This window comes from Rhineura floridana, chromosome 6 (assembly GCF_030035675.1).
Source record: "Rhineura floridana isolate rRhiFlo1 chromosome 6, rRhiFlo1.hap2, whole genome shotgun sequence".
Taxonomy (NCBI): Eukaryota; Metazoa; Chordata; class Lepidosauria; order Squamata; family Rhineuridae; genus Rhineura; species Rhineura floridana.
The window spans coordinates 136,426,757-136,435,397 of NC_084485.1; the positions used below are offsets into that span (position 1 = coordinate 136,426,757).

General features: G+C 42.7%; 1 protein-coding gene across 5 annotated transcripts in view; it reads right to left on the bottom strand.

Moving 5' to 3' along the window:
- WDR47 (WD repeat domain 47) overlaps window positions 1-8,106 on the bottom strand; it is a 48,017-nt gene extending 39,911 nt beyond the window's left edge. Inside the window, exon 1 of one of the 5 annotated variants that reach the window (XM_061633906.1) lies at window positions 7,504-8,106. The gene's annotated coding sequence lies outside the window, so the exon portion shown is untranslated. Of the gene's footprint in view, window positions 1-6,455; window positions 6,536-7,177; window positions 7,282-7,389; window positions 7,475-7,503 lie in introns of those variants that run through there. The other 4 variants (XM_061633910.1, XM_061633907.1, XM_061633908.1 and 1 more) reach the window with 4 other exon arrangements.
- Between the last annotated feature and the right edge of the window lie 535 nt (window positions 8,107-8,641).

Sequence of the window (8,641 nt, forward strand, 5' to 3'; positions counted from 1 at the left end):
GCAGATGGATGGGGCCAGAGCGTACTTCTTTTTAGCTCTGCAGTCTCAAGATAACTGGCAGTTGGAGTGGTTTGGGGGTTTTTCCTGACAGGGAGAGGGAAACAAGCTCCCTGCTGCTGCTCTTTCACTTGCTAACTGGTGGGGCCAACCTAGTCTTCCCCCTTACCATTGTGTTCTTCCTTGAAGGCAGGGGTTGCAATTTCATCAGCAGTCCTTAATCCTCTGGCAAACTGATAGAGCTAGAGTGTACTTGCCTTCAGCTCTGCAGTCCTAGGGCAACTCCCATGTTTCATTGTTAGTCACAGACATGTCAGTTTCCAGAACACCTAAGGCTTTCTCCCACCCAGAGCTTCAGAATCCCCCTTATAAGCACTTGTATGCAGAGTTTCAACTGAAAGTAATGAGGGAGGGGTGCTGGATGTGCTAGTTAATATACTAGTTGTATTCTAGTAATTACGTTGTATTTCCTTGTTTGTGTTGTGTTTTAGGTTTTGTTGCATTTCATGCTATGCCTCACATGTTTTTTTTCCCCCAGGAACAATCTAGAAAACCATTTTTTGTTGTTATATGCCTTCAAGTCAACCACAACTTATGGCAACCCTATGAATCCTTTTTGGATGTATTCATAGAGTTTTCATGATAAGAGGTATTCAGAGGTGGTTTACCATTGCCTTCCTCTATGTCTATGGCACCCTGTATTCTCAGGCGGTCTCCCATCCAAGTACTAGCCAGGCCTGACCCTGCTTAGCTTCCGAGATCAGACACGTGTTCAGGGTAGTATGGCTGTAGGCAAGAAAACCGTTATTTTTCATTAAATAAGACTGGCTCTAATTTGCAGTCAGATTTTAAGACACAGAAGGACAGAATAAGAATTATCACATATTGACAGACACACCCATAAATCTGATCCTATGCTCTTGGCTGACATATACAGAGAAAGGGAGAGAGAAATAAGAAGCAGCTGGCCCACAGAAGGTGTTACTCGCAGAACACACAACCAACCACCATATAGCTCTGTGTATGATGGAGGGGAAACCACAGATTGTGGTCAAGTGAGATGTCTTTCCCTCTTGAAGGCAGCTGCTCACATTTCATCATAATTGGTTCAGTTGCCATTAAGCATTTGGGACAGACATTTGGTCCTTAGTGATATTCCCTGTATAGAATGGAAATCTCAGAGGGGCTAAACTGATTGACAATCCTAAACACCAAAGCTATATAATCTTTAATCATAGCCTCTTGAACCTCTCCCCCTCCCTCTACCCCACCCCACTAGATCCCAGATTTTCTTTGATGTTTTGTAATGATATTATGACTTACCAAATGTCTAAAAACAACCTTGGTAGGAATCATGTTTAGCTAGCCACTGAGTTTCTTAGAATTAGTGTATTACAGGTACATGTCATATGAAATATGACAAGATTGGACTTTAACAAGTTAAAAGTTCAAATCACATACTTCCAAGACAGAATTTGTAATATTATTAAATATTTATGCATTCTGTTGATACAGAAAATGGCATGATACATAATATGCTGCCAGGGATTAAATCTACACTAAGCAACAGCTTTAAAGGGAGTGTCAACAAAAACCTGTTTACAAATTAGATGTTTAATGCTACCAGATACGAAAGGAGAACAGGATACCTATACCTTTCCTAAGGTGTATAGAAGAAGGATTTCAGCAAGTGCAGTTTTTCTCAATCTGCATGTGTAAATTAGGCATACATTCAGATATGCATCCAAACACACACCTCCTATACGTACTGGATTATTTTATTGTCAGTGGGATGCATATTCACAGTCTAGCACAATTATGTGTAAATACTATTTTTACGCATGACTAGTATTGGATTGCGGCATTGGTCTTTGCCTTTGTAAAATGTTGTTATATTGTAGTTCATTCTGCATGCTACTCTGAAGAAACCTACAGCTGATGAAATAAGTCCAGTTGGAAGAAAGGCGTACATATTCAGAAGCAATTAAAAATACTACCAAAAAAGTAAATACAGTCAGGAGAATTACTTTGTTACACTCTAATAGAATACATTGGTTCATCAGTGTTTTTATATTGGGGACTATAGGGTGTATGCAAAGGAGATTTAATCACACAGAGATAAACAACCATCCAGATAATCTCAAAGATACAGCTCAAGAGCTCAGTATGCCACAAACTGCCAGCACATATGGTACACAATGTCATGAAAGTGATCCAAGGCTAATACTTCAGAATGAGTGAAGGATTTAGAATTCCTTTCTTTTTAATACACATTTTGAATTTACAGATTTTTTGCCAATTCTATTTAATTATTTGTTAAAAGTGCAAAGCCTTCACTGTTACTATAAGACAACTTGGACATTCAAATATTTTTACAAAACTGCATATGTTTATTCCAGATAACTTCCTATATTGGGCATATATGACAACCAATTGATACAGATGAAAATAACGAAGGGTACAATCCAATACATGTTTACTCAAAAGTAAGCTCCACTGGGTTCAATGGGACTTACTCCCAGGTAAGTGTGTATTGGATTGCAGGCTAAGGCTGTGCTTCTGTAGTGCCTATCTCTGTCAAAGTTAAATTGTCACTGCATGCAATCTTTACTAAGCCCTTTCCACTTGTTAAAGCAAGCCTTGCCTATGTTGCATGAGACAGTAACATAAAATAAATGCATGCAAACAATAAGGAATGCAAAAAAGAATTCAATGAGCATATTGCTAAAAACATTAAGACCAACAATTACAAAATTATATAAAGACATCATAAGCAGGAAACTGGCTAAGGAGGTGACTGGACCTTTGAATGACAAGGCAAAGGTATACTAAAGGAGAAAAGAGAGCTAGGAAGCTGAATTAATCCTTTGCATCTGCCTTCAGAGCAGAAGATGTAGAGCAGATCCCTGTGTCTAAACTAAATTTCTTAGAAAGGGAGTCTGAGGAACCAAGGCAAATAAGACACATGCATATGATTGTACTGTTAGTTAGGCTGTTGTTTCCAGGCAAAGCCATCTGACAAGAAATGAAGTTCTAGGCCTCACTGACAAATTAAAAACAAATCACTAAGTTGAGATAGCATCTTAAAGAACTCAAATGTGAAATTGCTGATCTTTCAACAAAACTATTTAACTTGTTCCGAAGATTGGCTTCAAACCCAAGGACCGGAAAGTGGCCAATTTAACACCAATTTTTAAGCAGAGATCTCGGAAATTCCATACTGGTTAGCTTAACATGTGTTCTAGGAAAACTGGTGGTAAGCATGATTAAGATAGAAATACCAAACACACAAAACAGGAGTGGGGACCCTTTTCTGGCTAGAGGACCAGAACTTCATTTCCCAACCTCTGGCAGGCCAGAGTTGATAGGGAAGTCATAGTGATGTCAGGTGATGCTTCCCTTTGAAGCCCTGAGGCTTCAATGCAAACCTGAAGGTGCGCTCCAATCTACCCAGGAGCTAAAGAGCCATTCAGAATGCGCCAGAGGAGAGAAGGGATTGAAGGCGTGTTCCAATCAGTCCATCAAGTGAAGGGCAGATGGGAGCATGCCTTCAATCCCCCCTTCCACTCTTATCCTTCAGGCCTCTGCGATCAGAAGGGCCGAGGGGGTTGAAGGTGCACATTAACTGGCCCATCAGTTGAAAGGCAGATGGGAGAATGCATTCCAGCTCCTGCCCTCATCAATGATGTCAGCTGGTGGGCGTAGTTAGGGAAAATGACCTGGGGCCAAACTAGACTCCTTGGGGGGGGGGATGATTGTGCCAGAGGTTCCCCATTCCTCATAAAGAAGAACAAGTATTGCTGAAAAAGAAACTAGTATGGTTTCCAACAGGATTAGTTAGATAGGGCTTAATCCTTGTGGAAACCATGGATCAGTAGCTAATTAAAGAACAGGAAGCAGAGAGTGAGAATAAACTGAATTCTCACAATAGAGGGTTTCAATAAGTGTGGTCGCCCAAGGATCTGTATTGGGACTGGTGCTATGATATGGAGCTATGGATGAATAGTGAGATGGCCAAATTTGTTGACAGCACCAAATTGATCAACGTGGCAAAAAAAATCCATATTTCAAATATACATTCATGGGGTCTGAACTGCCAGAAATCTTGGGGTTGTGGTGAAAGGGTCAAAGAGAATGTTGAGTGCATAGCAGATGTAAAAGTGGTCAATTCCATGTCAGGGATCATTAGAAAAGGGATTGAAAATAAAATTATCAATATCATAATGCCATTATACAAATCCATGGTGCGATTGCATTTAGAATACTCTGTACAGTTCTAGCCTCTGCACCTTGAAAAGGATATTGTAGAACTGGAAAAGGTTTAGAAAGGGGTAACCACAATGATGAAACTGCTAGAGGAATTGCCCTATGAGGAAAGGTCTCATCATGTCCAAATTTTTAGTATGGGAAAAAAGTGAGTAAGGGGGGACATGACAAAGGTGTATAAATTATGCAGTGTGGGGAAAATGGTTAGAGGTAAATGTTTCTCCCGTTATCATAATACTATTTATTTTTTTTATTTAAAATATTTCTATCCCGCCCTTCTACCCTACAATAGGGCACTCGGGGAAGCTAGAACTTGGGGTCATCTACTGAAGCTGAATATTAGCAGATTCAGGAGAGGCAAGAGAGAGTACTTCTTCACATATCAAATAGAAACCACTCCTGTCAACAACGCCTGGTTTGTAAGGTTGTTAACTAAAATGGTTCTGTGGCAAGGAATTGTGGGGAAAGCATCTTGCCTGAATTAGGGCCTCTGAGAAGCCATGAGACTGTCAGATCTCACAGCTGAACTCAGTTAATTAGGCAGTGAGCAAGAACACCTGCCTATCAAGCAGAGATGGGTACCTCAAGGCCACAGGCCTGGTAAGGTTCCTGGTAAGGTTGGAGAAGCGCATGACCATTAGGTGCGAAAGTTCCAGAAGATTTCATTATCAGAAAGCCCCCTGACTGGCTGATTAATTCCTGGCTGTTGCTGGGCTTTTTCCCATAAAAATGCATATATACCCTTGAGAATTATTGTCCCTTTTGGGAAAAGTAGGGCACTACAAAATTACCATATTCCTTATGCTAGGGATGACAAGAGGATGCTACCTCCATCCCCATCAACACACATGTTTTGGTGCCAGAGTGCTTGGATTGTTCTTTATTAGCAAGATATAGAAATGCAGCAGCAATACAGACAAGAGTGGAGTGCAAAAATTGAGCCACCCAGTTACCACTTCTTCTAGAAAACTGCTCCTAGTGTCAGGGTTACTGAAGAGGGCAGTAAGAATGTTTCTCCTCCTTTGATGAGTACTGAAGAATGAGAGACCTGGCCACCACCTCCTTATACAGAAAAATTAGCTATGATTCCTAGGTAGGCTTGAAGCCTGGCACCTTTCAAGTAAACTCTATATGGAAAAGTTAGGAGCAGGAGGGCAAGAGCCCACAATACAACATCAAGAACAAAACCCTACTGGTACACTCAGGTCTCTGTTTCTCCTTCCTTTCAAGCAGCTCCTAGAAAATCTGGTTGGACCCTAGATAGATAAGAAGATAGAAAGATAGATGTACTGCCTTCAAGTCGATTCCGACTTATGGCGACCCTATGAATAGGGTTTTCATGAGGCTAAGAGGCAGTGACTGGCCCAAGGTCACGCAGTGAGCTTCATGGCTATGTGGGGATTTGAACCCTGGTATCCCAGGTTGTAGTCCAACACCTTAACCACTACACCACACTGGCTCGGTTGGACCCTAAGTTTTACAAAAATGCACGCACAGGAGAAAACACATGAGGAGGCTTCAAGAATAGCCAAGTGCAGAAATTATCTGTGGCCAATAGGAACACTGAAAGGCCAGAGCCTTTGCACCTCTAAGAAGAGGAGAGCTAAAATCATCCACATTATATTTTGCCCTGTTTATACCAAAATAAAAATTTTTTGTGTGTTTGCATAGCTTTGGATTGTTTCCATCTGCTTCCGTTTCAATTTATTCTCCAATAATTATTTGTCTAGATGACCAAAATGAAACTGATGAACACAGCAGGAACCAAGGTAAGGTGATATATTACTCATTACAGCAATTAACTGAGGTGGTGGTGAAAAAAAAATCCTCAAAAGATTACCATCTAGAAATTAGAATAAGTTACTAGCATAACACTTATATCAGCATCTTTTATTTATTCAGCCCCTCTCACATGTTACCTATTGCTATACAGGTCTCCAAATGCAAATACACAATTGACACATTGTACTCCAGAAAAGTCACAGGCATGAATTCTTATGTTATTGGCATCCTTCAGACTAAGGCTATCAACCAACTGGAATGAACAAAGAACAGAGTATTCTGTTATTTTCTCAGGCTATTGTATATAGTTGCTGCAACTGCAACTGCCTGCTGTCGATATGTTATCAAGTTCACATTCTTTTATTCAGAATGCATTCGTAATAACTGTCACCCTTTATTTGTACACTCACCGAATTGCTACTAAAGAAGCATGCGCACGCACGCACACACAAATCCACCCTTCTTTCACTGCAGCTCAGTTGTGTGAACAAAGGATTGTAACAATGAGTTAGGCAATTGGATACTTGAATCTCTTAAGTTCTTCCTATGTTCTTCTGCTAAAACACACTGGAAAAGCATCCATGATGTGACACAGTAAGGGCATTCTTTGCAGTGGTATTGCTTGTAAATAAGGACTTGTAGGACACAGAACTAGAAAGCTTCCTCAGGAAAAAAATAAAATAAAAAATCTAACAGCAGGTAAGACAGGCTAAAAACTTCACACCTATTTTTGCCTCCAAGTGATGCAAACCTGTTCCAGACATCCTATCTGTCAACCATGCAAGCACAACCTAAACAGAGTGCTTTTTATGTGCCCAGGACAGATATAGGTTACTTAAGTAGAGCAACTTAGCAGGTGCTTACAAATTCTAGGAGGTTTGCACTGTTAATGCTGCAACAAAGGAAAAAAAGGAGACTTTCAACAGAGAATGGGAAGTAGGTTAAAGAAATGCCACACCATCACTATCAAACAAATTCTGCAACACACACACGTCACTTAAAAGACCGGGGTGAGACAGACACGGCACTGAAAAGAATAAAAAGGTGAGGGTGGGCGTAAAGAAAATGGTCCTTTCGCCAATTCAGCATCAAAACAGCAGCAGCAGCAGCAGCAGGAAAGCTGTTGTCTCACCCCCTCCCGCCGCCGTCTGCCAAGCGTGCAGTTTCCTCCACCAACAGCGTCAATCCCTTGTCCTGCCAACTCCTCCAAGGGCTGGCTGGCGCTGGCACCAAACCCTGTCCCCGAAAGGGCACTCAGGCCTCTTCTCAGGCCTCGGACAGTCCTTTTAATTCCCGCTCCCCGACTCTCCTCCCCAGTTTTTCCAGTGAGCTTCACATCCTTACCACCCATGAGAGGTAACACAACGTAAGGCCAGCCAAGACCCGCTGCCTCCCTCGCTCACCATCCCTCGCTGCGTTGCGTTCTTTAGAGACCTTAACGAAGCGAAACAGACTCACCTAAAAGGAGGGTCCCTCCCAAAGCACGGGCTGTGAGAGGAGACCGGGTTGGAGGGGGACACACAAAATGGCGGCAAGAGCCTCACACCGGGGAAGACCGAGGGGAAAAGAGTCCAGTCGCGGGGTTCTGCCACCAGCAGCCAAAGCGGCCCTGCCGGCTCTCGGTTCCTTTTTCTCCCCCGTTCCCAAGATAGGAGAAGCGGCGGCCTGACTGCGGTTGTCAAGCAGCTTCGCCAATCACTGCCCAGCAGAGCGGCTCCTCAGGGCCCGGCGGCGCTTGGGCGGGGTGACAGTGCAGACGCCTGAATGGGAAAGCGACGAAATGGGCGGTACAGGGGCGGAGGCAGCATGAAGCGGCGGCGAGGAGCAGCGCTCCTCAGGGAGGATGCCTCGCTGACGGGCACTGAGCCCATAACGAAGAACAGTAGAAGTGGATGGACTGGGAGGCGTGATGGGGCTTGGTGGTCCAATAAGTAGTAAACGAAGCCAGGGTGTGAATTTTTCTTTTTCCTTCTCTGCCAGGATTACTTTGCATCTTTTTTTCACATCTGTCGAGGACGTTTTTCTTTCCTCATCGCATCCTTACACTCTAAGGCTAAGCCATCTGTTCCATTAATTCCCAAATGAAAAACTGATAGGTTGCAAAGGTAGCTGACGTAATGTTTAAGGGCGGCATTCTAATTTTATGGTTAGCTACCGTGTGTGATTTTTTAAACCTGTACTTCTAGGAGAGCCTCCTAGAAGTAGACCACATATACCCTGGTGTTTGAAGTGGTAAACGAATTACAGAGACCCATGATTATAAATATACTGGGGGTAGCCCAACGCCTTTATACAGCAAACATAATTGCTGCTTGTATAGCAATGAAGACAACTGCATGAACGCAAACACTCATCTCCGTACATATGGAAAACTTGCACCAATCAGTTTCCCAAGCGTGTGTACACGCAAGTGTATAAAGTTTGTTTCTTAGTCCCTCCTCGTTCTAGTGTTTTGTGGCAGCCATGTTTTTCCCTGTACAATTCCCTAAGTCCCATCATTCCAAGGGGAGCTTGCTGTATTGCATTCAACGCGTGCGACAGCAAGGAGGCTAGTGCCCTAGGGGCTCAACGCTATGTGTGTCTGAATGACCTGTTT